Source organism: Rhagoletis pomonella, unplaced genomic scaffold (assembly GCF_013731165.1).
Source record: "Rhagoletis pomonella isolate Grant_MI unplaced genomic scaffold, Rhpom_1.0 Rhpom_scaffold_00009, whole genome shotgun sequence".
Taxonomy (NCBI): Eukaryota; Metazoa; Arthropoda; class Insecta; order Diptera; family Tephritidae; genus Rhagoletis; species Rhagoletis pomonella.
In genome coordinates this window covers 26,720,090-26,732,562 of record NW_023458563.1, presented here as the reverse complement: position 1 = coordinate 26,732,562, position 12,473 = coordinate 26,720,090, and the positions used below count along the sequence as shown (strand labels likewise).

General features: G+C 34.5%; 2 pseudogenes; one reads left to right on the top strand and one right to left on the bottom strand.

Annotated features, from left to right (window-relative positions):
* Positions 1–6,516: 6,516 nt before the first annotated feature.
* Positions 6,517–7,104, top strand: LOC118745466 (annotated as a pseudogene).
* A 209-nt stretch (positions 7,105–7,313) lies between these two features.
* LOC118745465 lies at positions 7,314–9,170 on the bottom strand (annotated as a pseudogene).
* Between the last annotated feature and the right edge of the window lie 3,303 nt (positions 9,171–12,473).

The window sequence follows — 12,473 nt, the reverse complement described above, 5'->3', positions numbered from 1 at the left end:
CAAGTAGAGCCAAGCTGCACTGAAGGCATTGGCCAGCTCCCTATTTAAGTACTTCCAAACTGGTTCAGCAATGCAAGTCTCTAATAAGTTATGTAGGTAAAGATAACGAGCTTGCATTCCTCGATCCGCAACCAGTTATAGCACTCCCCTCTTCAACCATCGAAGCCACCATCAGAAACTGGGTGGGAACTTCGCTCAGCAATGACTGGGAGCCATCGAGTGGATGCAGGTGGGCTAAACTCATGTTGCCTTCAATCTCAGAAGGTCTATCTAGTTTTTTGCTCTCACTGAGAAGACGGGACTGCTGACTGGTCACTTCACGTGGCACAAACACCTGAATGTGATAGGCGTAAATCCTGCTTTGAAGAGGATAAGGCGGTGGAACACTTCTTGAGCTTCTTGCTTGCTTGTTTGTTTATCATCGATTTATCTAGATTTGGTTTGGTCTTTTTTGTCAGTTTCTGAATTTGAAGTTTGGGGTAAAAGCTTTACAGTTTTGTTGTTTCAAGTTTTGTGTTTTGAAAATGCGAGTGATATATATTTTTCGCATCACTTTAAAACTGGGGGTGATAAAAATAAAAATTGATGCCATTAACACAAATAAACTATTTGACAAATACATCACATGCAAATTCATAAGTGAACCGCACATGTGAGGAGTTTATTTAGAGCTCTTAAAAAAACTCCTCAGAGCAGATTTACGAGTTCTGTTTTTTTAAACTTGCAAGTGTGTAATCACATTATTTTAATAAATAGAATACAAGAAAATATTTTGTTTTTATTTTTGTCGTTATATCTAATTTTCACCTGACCTTTGGGAATATGTTAGAAATGAGCATCAGGGGGTCCACCGAAACCAGTAAAGTTTGAAAGGGGTCTACGAGAAAAATAAGTTTGGGAACCTCTGACTTAGACTCTCCGCACATTGAGCTCCTAATCATAGTAGTGTAATCATTTCGGCATACTAAAGTATAAAGCTTCTATGCCGATGACATGTATTTCAAAATCATGTTTTTGCCTAATCATAAAAGCTTCATGAATAGAAGCGCCCAACATTGTAAGGCGCTTGCGGTTTTGAAATCGTCATTTGTTTACTTTTTTTGTGTGGGAAATAAAATTAATTTGTCAATTCAATAGAAGTAAATTGCAAATGAATGATTTCGTGCTAAAATTCGTGCAAATTGTATTAAACCACAAGCGTTTATGTAATATTTCGGAGCAGAAATATTTGCGGAAGTGCGTAGTTGCGAAAGAACGGCCAGAAAATTTGTTATGTGTAGAAAGTGTTTATTAGCTGGTGACTTATGCACGGCGTGCAAGTGTGCAGAAGTCGAGTCGTCATGCATTCGTTTCGGCATGTCGAAACGATTACTCTACTTTGATTAGGTGCGTAATGTGCCGAGTGCCTTACAGTTAAAAACTGGGTTTGCGTACCTTTGCGCACTTAAAAACCTGTGACTACTCGTAAGTTTATTATAAACCGATGTTCTCCGGTTTAAGAAAGAAGACACTCTTTCAAATGATGTGTATGCTAATTTATAAAGCGTAAGAGATCTGTGTTTATCCGCCCAGCAAACACTATTTATTTTGTTTTCATCTTCATCTAGACTAAACAAAATCGCAATTCTTCGCTGATTTTAGCCTTTTGTAATGTAGTATTTTGAACTATTCTGCCTAATATGAAGTTGCGGTTTTTTATACTTATCGTTTTTTATACCTATCGCACACAAAGTTACGAGTACTGAGTACGTACGTGAAGTGGTGTTAAGAGTGTTTTCTTTAAAAAAGCAGAAAATTCAAATAGTAACTAAATAAATAGTAACTAAAAATATGAAGAAGGATTAAATTGTTGAAAAGATATAAATGAAACTCTAACAAGTCGGTTATATTATTTATTGAAAAGGGTTTCTCTATTCACTCGTCAAGTTTTTTCTATCCATCCTTCGTGTTGCTGCTGCTGCTGCTGCTGCTTCTCAGCTACAAGAAGTGACTTTGCTTATCACCATCGAATTCAGTTTATCTTTTGGTGCAATGATAAAAGGAAGTCTGTGTTGGTAGCAGCATTCCTTGTTGTGGAGAATGTGTTATAACACAAACAACTTTAATGATAGTTCTCACAAATAGTGCGATGTTAAAAGTTAAAAATAAAAGGTAATATAATAGTAATAACGCTATTAAAAAAGTTACGAATCGGAAGTAAATAAATGGGAGATGCGGTGTGTGTGTATATGAAACGATTTTGGTAGTGTAAGTGGTAACTAAAAAGGATTTTACTTCTTCGCAGAAAGGAAAGAAAATGTATGTACTACTATGTATTATAGAAACGTAGCATATATATGTGTATGTGGATAAGTAGTATAAAAAAGTAATGTGCAGACACATACATAAGCGCATATAAATGCTAGCAACAACAACGGTTCAAAGGCAATAACAGTTGATTAACTGTATTCATCGTCGTTGTCCTGTGGTGGAATTTCAGTTATGTTTCGGTAAGCAGCTGAAGTCTATAATTAAGATTTGTTGATGTTGGTAGTTATCTATTTATTTTTAATTCAAATGTTACAATGTGCACTAAGTATTTTAGATAAGTAAAATTATAGCCGTGTGTATTGGTCATAATTGGTTTTAAATATTTTTGTAATGGAAATTCCAAAATGGTCGAAAACTAGAGAATTGTGTCGAACAGAAAATAGCCATACAAAAATTTAAGATCGTCCATTTATTACTCTATTATTTCCTTAAAAAAATACTTTTTTGGCAGACAAGTTCCCCTGGGCCAGTACTCTGTGGTTCGAAATGATAGTAGATTTGTTCGAATTCGAACCAATGGTGCTATAAAAGAATTAGGCGTTCGAATATAACTTCTTCTCGATTCGCACTACAGAGTAAATGCCAAGGAAAAACAGCTTAATACGAAGTCATAAAACTTTCAAATTATGGTAACTTTATGCAGGATCAATGGAGTTCAGTGAAGTATTCAATAGGAGGTTCAGTTGAAAACAAGCGTGATTGGTACAATCTTTGGAGAAGATTATATATTAATTTAAAGACGGAAAATGTAACTATTTATAGTATTTCCATTAATTTATTTTTTAATTTGAACTAAATATTTTCAGATATTTGCAAATTATTAAAACAAAATTAATAAATTTTTAACACTAATTTCTGCTGCAAATTTACATATTATTATCGTTGAGAAAAAATATGGATATTTGATTTATCTGCGATTGTTCTAAATTGCACACAGTGCGTCACTTAACTTTTATCTGCATATGTATATAACGTCACTAGACCTTTTGTTGTTTTGTTTATTTCTTTCATTCAAAAAAACTTCTTAAGACACTTACATACGTATTTCAGTTTTTATTTTCTAACACTAAAGGCTGGTTTCTCCAACTCAACTTAACTTAGTTTAGCCAATTTTTGGACTTAAGTCAAACGTCAGCCTTCGTTTTAAACAGCTTATTCTTCACTAAGTCAAGAAAATTGGCTGAGTTGGAGAAACCAGCCCATAACGTTTTTAAGTTGTCATGTTTTGATACAATTTTATTTTCGTATTTTCTTTTTCGCCCTACATGTGGCAAAAAGTGTTGCTTACCTTTTTTGAATATTTATAAAAGTTGATTGAATTATAGAAAACGAGTGTATGTTCGAATCGAATTTGGCTTTCAAGTATATAGCCCATATACTTCTATTGACACGTATATATACTTCTATTTGACACGTAGATCATGGATCCACAGTCTTGCCCCTAAATTTCATTTGGCACCATTCCCCCATCTTGGATTTAAGTTTTTTTGGGTTTTTTCAAATTTGCAAGCTTATTTTGCATTTTTCGTAAAAAATGGTTATATACAAATATGTAGAGAATTTAATTTCCCACATTTGTTATATAGAAGGTTGTTTCAAATAGCATTTTTTACTGTAAAAAATTAGCAAAAACTGCAAAAAAATTTACATTGCCACGGTTTTCGCCATTTTTTGACAATTTCTGTTGAAAATACATAGCATATTGAAATTCAAAAGTTATAGAGAACTTGTATGCCTACATTTGTTTTGTATGACGCTTGGATCATGGCCGGGAACGAGCGAAACATAGCGATTAACCCAGAAAAATTAGTTAAATTTGGTAGGAAAATTTCATTTCATTTCATTTTCTTAATGCATACAGATTAACACAGTATTCTAAATTCATGTTGCGTTCAATAAGTACTTCAATGCTGCATTAGAAAAGTTGATGGCATTATTTATATTACAAAGTAAAATAGTTTTAAATGCCAATTTCAATGAATAGTAGTATACATTTTGTGGGGTGAACATTGAAAAATAAAAGTAAACAGATATTTTAATAACGTTAGAAAGAATCAATACAAAGAGTCGATACAAATCCAAGAGACTCCAAAGAGAGAAAAAAACTATATTTACATTACATACATTATTTTATGATATGCTCAGATTACAATATGGACCTCAGCAGGGCTTTGATTTCACAGTTGTCTAAGTTGAACAGGTGAACTTTCACATTTTTTTGGAATAAACTGAGATTTCTTATGACCTGTACAGAAGCAGGAAGTGAGTTGAACAATTTACAAGAGGCGTTTATATAAAAACATCCAGAGTGAGACGTAGGAGCAGGCGGAACGTGAACAATTGGAAGCAAGTTCCTGCGCAGGTTATACATTTCTGACGGAAGACTTTTCAAGTATCCAGATTTGATGAAAAAAAGTTTTTAAACTTTAAAACAGTATAAATGTCGGACCGGCAATATATTAAGCATTCTAAAAAATTGCATAGAGTGAGTTTTACGATTTGCGTTACAGATACGTCTAATTATGCACTTTTGAATTGTAATGATGGAGGACAAATTACTAGCCGAAGCACCACCCCAACAGCTGATACCGTAATGCAGCTTCGATTGAAATATTCCGTAGTAAACTATTTTTAGTGTACTCCTAGGTAATATTTAAACTTTTCAACATTTTCAAGCTGGAAACAAGTATCGTCGCAGTTGACGGTGCACGCGAAAGACTTTTTTAACTCATTCATAGAGCACTCATGATTATGCAAATTAAAACGCAGACAATCTGAAGAATGAAACAAAATATCACAGTTTGGGTATTCTTTAGCAACGAGGCTAAAGTACATAAGCTTAGTTTTACTACTTACAGAAAGTTTATGCAATGCAAACCAGATTCTCAGTAGATGTATGTCGTGATTAATGTCACATATTGCTTCAAAGTAGCTAGAACTACAATAAGCAATGGCAAGGTCATCAGCAAAAGCAGTTACTTTGCCTTTCAAAAGAAAAAATTGAATTGATATAAATCAAAAATAGTATTGGACCAAGAACTGAACCTTGGGGTACGCCCAGATGAACAGGCTCTAAACTACTATAGCTATTTGCCACTTTGACTTTTTGTACTCTGTTCGAGAGATAGGATTTAAACCACTTATGCATAAACCATCTGAAACCAGCGCTAAATAGCTTATTTAAAAGTATATCTCTATCTACCATATCGAAAGCTTTTGTAATGTCAACAAAAAGTCCAGCACAGATATTTTTACTGTCCCAGCCCTGGTAGATGTACGAGCAAAAATCTAGTAGAGCATCTTCCGTAGAAAGTCCCGAACGAAAGCCAAACTGTATTGGGCTAAAGAATTTCGAGCTATCAAGATAGTCTACAATTCTATTTTTAATAACTTTTTCAAATACTTTTGATATTTTCGAGAGCAAAGATATAGGCCTATAATTATTTGCATCTTTCTTATCGCCTCTTTTGAAAACTGGAATTACAATAGCGCACTTCAAATCTTCTGGAAAAACACCCTGTGTAACACTAGCATTGAATAAGTATTAAAGTATATCTACTCTATTAAAGGATATGCATTTTAGTATTTTATTGGAAATACCGTCATCACCGCAAGAACCTGAGTTATTTAAAGTTTTGATTATGTTAGTTATTTCTAAGCTTGAAATTTAATTAAAAAAGAAACCTTTCCGAGTATCAGGGTTTGAGGGCAGTCCTAAAGCAAACTGGCAATTGCAGTTGGTACACTTAGTTTTTCCAATAGAGGTGAAGTACTTATTGAACTCATTGGCTACTCCTATAAGATCTGAGATCGAATGACCTTTTGACCACAGGGCAATTGACTCGACACGCTCTGCCGGTGCTCAATTAAGAGCCCGATTGACAACCTCTTGTCTAGTATTTCCGAATAAGGATTTAAACTCATTACGAAAAAAGCTATCTCGCCTCAATCGAATTGCTTTATTAGTTTTGTTACTAATGGTGTTTTCTTTTCTCGAAAAAAATGTTGCCCGATTGTATGGCAACATTATGAAAATGTTCCTCTACGCCCTGTGAAATGGTTGCATTATCCCAGTGAGAAAAGAACAAAAAAATTACACCCTGTTACGGATCAGCTGTTTAATTGTTTTCGTTTGCTACTGAAATTTATTTGATTGAGAGCGACGAATAAATATAGTATATTATTAAAAATTATCACAATATTAAAATGGAGCAACAAATAATTGAAAATCCGAGCTTCAAACGTATACAAAGTAAGTACAAAAATATACATAAGTAGCCCAAGTGGAAAAACAAGCATTCAATATGTTTTTTGTTGCAGTGTGGTCAGACAGTGAGACCCGGCTTCTCCTCGACAGATACGCCAGCTATTTTCCGGAGATTGGACCGATGAAGGCTCTTCGGAATAAGAAGGAAATGTGGGAAAAGATCTCAACAGAAATAGCGGGTAGGACAGCAAATCAGTGTGAAGAAAGATACAAAACTGTTCTGAAAAGGAGGAAAGCAGCGGTTGGCAAAGAGTAGAGTTTGCACAAGAGCTGGAAAATATTAGCGCAATGGATGACTCAATAGAGCCGGAAGTACAAATGAGCAGCCAAGCAATAGCAATGAAGATTTCGAGTACACCAAGTCCAAAGGCGAAGGAGGTAGAAAAAAGAAATTGGTCCAAGAGACGCTGCTAGAAATAGCAAAAAGAAAGGAAGAGGCCCGAGAAAGACGTCATAGAGAGATAATGGAGTCACTCAGTAATATTCAACACCTTCTTACGAACTTGATGCAAAACGGTCAAGAGTGATTGAAATGAAAGTGCCTGTATGTAGAACATATATGAATTTATGTCGATATTATGAAAATTTTATGAAAAGACTTGAAGTACCTTATTTTTAAGAAGTATTTATGGTTTGTTTACCCTTTTACATTCACTATAAAGCTATAACTATTTTAAGTAAATAAATAAATTAAGAAATATGAACTATAACTATTTTAAGTAAATAAATGAAGATGTTAATTTATTTGTACGTTTCTTTGAATGTATAGCTGATTCTTAACATCGTTTCGTTTAATCTGGCCTAATTGTGAAAGTAGTTGATCCCTCCTATCGCCTCTTTCCGTGGAAATATTTTCGATGTCATCATCTATGATGCTGAAATCAACAACGTCGTCTCTTTCAATGCAAAGATTATGAAGAGCGCAGCACGCTATAACAAACTTTGCCATCAACTGAACATTGTGGAAATCTAAACGCATTAGCTGACGGAATCTTGATTTCAGCATACCAAAAGCATTTTCAATTTTCACCCTAGTTTGACAAAATTTCATGTTGTAAAATTTTTCAGCTTCTGTCAAATTTCCATAGTCCCGGTATGATGCTAGTAAGTACTTCCTTAGGGGATACGCTGAGTCACCTTACAAATGGTACTTAGGTGCACATGCACTTGATAACTCCTTTCCAATGAAGGGCAATCTCAAAACTCTTGCGTCATGGATTATGCTAGGCACTCCAGTGAATACATCCAAGAAACGTAACTTCGAGTGATGGATACGCAATCGTGTCTGTTCGTATAAGTGGACCGTATTTTATTTTTTGGCTTTCTACTAGAGTTGAAACTTCCATCTATGCAACCCAAGACATTCGGGAATCCAGCTATCTACAATTTACACAAAATTTAAATAATGAGACAATTAGGAGGTTATCGAATAATATTTACATTTTCAAATGCTTTTGCGATTACTTCTTTTTCATGGGTTTCATTGGGAAACTTTATTGCTTCCGGTGCGATATCCCTAACAAGAAAGTTCAAAACTTTGTTGAAGGTATTATACATATTTGACAAACACATGTCAAATATATTTCCAACTTCTCTGAAAGTGGTTTTTTTCGCGGCAAACCTTAATAAAAAAAAAAATAAATAAATAAAATATTTTCAAATGAAGATTCTCTCTAAATGTTGCATTAAGCCTACCACAAAAATGCGAGCATATGAGATTCCGCTGGCGTTTGCAATCTTCCTCCTTTGTAGTTCCTTGTTATAAACCATGTGCTCGCAGAATATTTAGCGACAAGATATTCGGTAAGGTCACGACTGACGCGAAAGTTTTTCTTGAACTGTAGTTTCAGATTGTTAAGAAAATTTTCATTTTATTTAAAACTAGTTTATTTACCTCTGCCTCAGAATAAAAGTTAACAACATCGTCCACAAATCTGTTTACTCTAGGCTGTGAATTTCTTCCAAGAACTAACGTTTCAATTTCATTCTCAGTTGATGACGAGGAAGAATCCACCAAATCATTCGCAATTTCTTTTAGTGAACTTAATAAAATTAAGCGATTTACATCTATTACAAATTTCTATTTATAAATAATAAAAATTGTAAATAAATAAAACTCCGCTGGGCAACGCTCACCCTTACGATTTGGCAGGGGCAGAAAATGTGAAACGTCGTTTTCTGCGTAAACATGCGACCAATTCTCGTAGCGTAACTTGTCGTTCAGTAACTTGAAATTAATTTTAGTGTATGATTTTCTAATGTTTTTTATTTTGCTTATAAATCTTTGATCTGAATACCTGTCATCGTATGATCGGTAACTTGCAAATCCAAATTCAAACTGTTGCAATAGCTATGTGGTATAAATAGTTTTAAAACGACAAAAAACATGGTCAATACAGGTGCCTGAACTTGTACGAGTTGGTTCATTTAAATACGATGTGAAGCCGTTATCAGCCATCAATGCTAAATAGTCATCTATTGCGGCGCAACGATGTATTATATCTATATTAAAATCGCCAACAATAAGCAAATTGGCCGCATTTTCATTGTGTAGAAAACCTGGGTATTCTTCAAGAAAATCAGAAGCCGGCATTGAATGTAGTCTGTATACACATACAAATGTAAATTGTTCACCTCTTACATATATTACAAATAAGCTCTAGCATGTCTGCACTCTTGAAGTTAAAATTGAACGACGTACATTCATATACGTCACGCACCAAAACTCCAACACCCACTGCACTGTAGCTATCGTTAGTGTTAGAAAAAAAGTTATAAATTGGTATTTTATAATCATTTTTCTCATATGAGAAAATCCATGTTTCAGACACAAAAATTATATCTTATTTAAAGCTTTAAGATTACATACAAATACATCAAAATTTTGCCTTAGACTACGTATGTTTTGGTGAATAACTAAGAAATTGTTTAAACCTTCTGAGTGAGAATTAAGTATTACATTATTGCTTGTGATGATTGGGTTATCATTAATTAGAACATCGGAAAACATTTGTTATGGTCTTATATATAGAGACAAAATGCTCAGACTAGTTTACTACTTGTAACTAGTCTTTTATCAAATTTAAGTCTTCGAATGTTCTGATAATGATAACCCGCGCATTGTCAGCTTTTTTAAATTCTAAATTCTCTTATTAGAAGAATCATCAAATAATTGAGTGGTCAACTTGTGTGCTTTGATTTTCCTGGCTGCCAAAACACTTCTCTTAATCTCATTAGACCTAAAATGCACGCATATAATATTACGAGCAGGTAACGAGGCAGTTTTCGGTTTTATGCTTTTTATCACACATTTGTCAACTTGAGAAGGTGAGATCGAGACTCCCAGAGCGTCGACGATTATTTTCTGTATACAAACTTCAGCATCGCTACTGTTTTGCCAGCGTTGCCAACTTTTCAATTTCAAAAAGCACAAAAACTTGGAAAGAAAAGCGTTTTACCACACTAAAAGCACTAATTTTTTTTTATCAAAAGATTTCATAACAGTTTGTATTAAACAAAAGTAAAAAAATGAACAATATTCAAAACTTTTTCGCTGATAATGATTGAATAGCCTCTACACATGCTATTATGATTCATGCTTACGAAATAATACCAAAGAACTGGACATTAAAACTAGTATATCACGAGAAATCGAATCGCAACAAACGAAAATTAAATTTAAAGGGAAGAGTAATACTAAATGATGCCCGAATTATAAATGAGTAAAAAAATTTGTTTTTCATAATATAACCTCAAATATCGCGAAACCCGTGTTTTTGACACTTTGAGGTTTGGATATCTTTTGACGTGCTGGAGATATTCTGCATCCAGATTTGGATTCAGCACCAAAAAATCTACAAGAACCGATAAATATTTCAAATTATTTAATTTTTTATCTATATACATTTGAGAAATCCGAGTTCAGAAAAAAAGCACTAAAAAAGGCACTAGGCACTAAACCATTTCTTTTGGCGTTTTAATTTTCAAAAGGCACTAAATCTAGTACTTAAAGCACCAAGTTGGCAACTATGTGTTTTGCTGTGGTACGCCAGTTATTTCGATCACGTTCTCATGTTCTTTTTGCTCTCTCCAATGTATTTTACTCTCCAACTTTACTACTTTCTCTTTTAAAGTCTTGTTCTCTTCAGATAGCACGCTCACTGATTTGAGCATATCGGTGTTAATCCGTTTCAGACTTAGAATCTCTTCATAAAGGTGCTGAAGAGTTATTGTCTTATTCACATTTGTTTGCTCAGTAGGTGGTTGACCCCATGATTCAATAATACAAGGTTCGATAAACTGACAGTTGTCTCTCTCGCACCGCTCCCTTAGCAGTGGCACAGTGTTGCTTCTTTGCAAATTTACATAGAAACAGTGTAGCTTTGGTGTGAAATAGAAGTATAAGATTTTGCATATGAAGCATATTTAACTGATGAAAACATAAACTGTTTTTAAATTGGATGTTTACATAGTAGTCTTATTTTAATTTTGAGTCATTTTGCAGTTTTTATACAGCTAAATAGCACATAAATTACGTAATTCGCTTAGATATATCAATATTACGTTCAACATTTCGTTTAAAATACCAGATTTCCTGCAAATACATTAGAATTTACAAAAGGAGTTTCACTACTAATTGCCTACTTTGCGTACTGTTCTACTACCATTTTCGCACCAAGATATTTCATTCTTCCCCTTTCTCCGTCCTTCGTAAATGCAACCTTTTGTAAGGGAGTGTCAAACCGCAGCTGTCAATAATTATCTAACCTTGTATTATTGAATCATGGTAGACCCGTAACTTTGTTTTCTTGCTTTGATGCAGTATTTCGAAAGCACGGGTCGTTGTTTTGATGATTTTTGTTATTTGCGCTAGCCGTTTTTGTGTGTTGCTGCCAATGTAGTGCACTCCCTTGTCCATCAGGTATACCTTGCGTTGCTTGCTGCTGGTTTTGTATTGTTGACAGCTTCATACCTGGCGAAATCAAATCACTTTCCCGCGGAGAAATGCTAGTGGGCGGCTGAAAATTCACAGGTGTTGCAGATGAAGAGTGAACGTCTGAAGCCGGCACCGGCTGTATAAGCATAGACTTTCGGCGAACACCACTGCATTTATCGCATAGATACTTTCCCTTTCTATATACTCGACGTCGGATTGCTTTAGTTTGACACACGCACAATGAAATATGTGATTGCAGTCAGTACAAGTGACTTTGCCACTGTCAGCACGGTCAACTTTTTGCGCGGAAATTACACAGTTCATAATAAATCTTGTTGAATATGTCTTGGTTAAATTTAAGTTTGATGTAAACGGAATGGTTTCAATGCGCGCACCCCACACACACTGAGAACACGTCTACTCTCGGCGACGGTTGACGAAATATTTAAAAAAAAAATTGTAACAGCGATTTTTTTGTGCAGTTTACTTCTATTTAACACGTAGATCATGGATCCACAGTCTCACCCCTAAATTTCATTTGGCAACATTCCCCCATCTTGGATTGAATTTTATTTTTGGGGTTTTCGCGATTTGCAAGCTAATTTTGCATTTTTCATAAAAAATGGTTAAATACACATATGTAGAGAATTTAATTTCCCACATTTGTCATATAGAAGGTTTTTTAAAAATAACATTTTTTATTGTAAAAAATTAGCAAAAACTGTGAATAATTTTACATTGGGCGCGTTCATAAGTCGTAGCTGTTGGGTAACCGTTGGCTGTTTTTCTTAGAAACGCACAGTTGAGTAGTTACGCTCAGCCCAACAGTTGACAACTTTCCGCCATTTTTTCCAGCGGAAAATTTTTACGCTACCTGAACTCAACGTGTTGGGCTTAGCCTAAACAGCTGATCGAAAAGACTTACGCCGCTTATATTAAATTTAACGCCTCTTTGTTAGG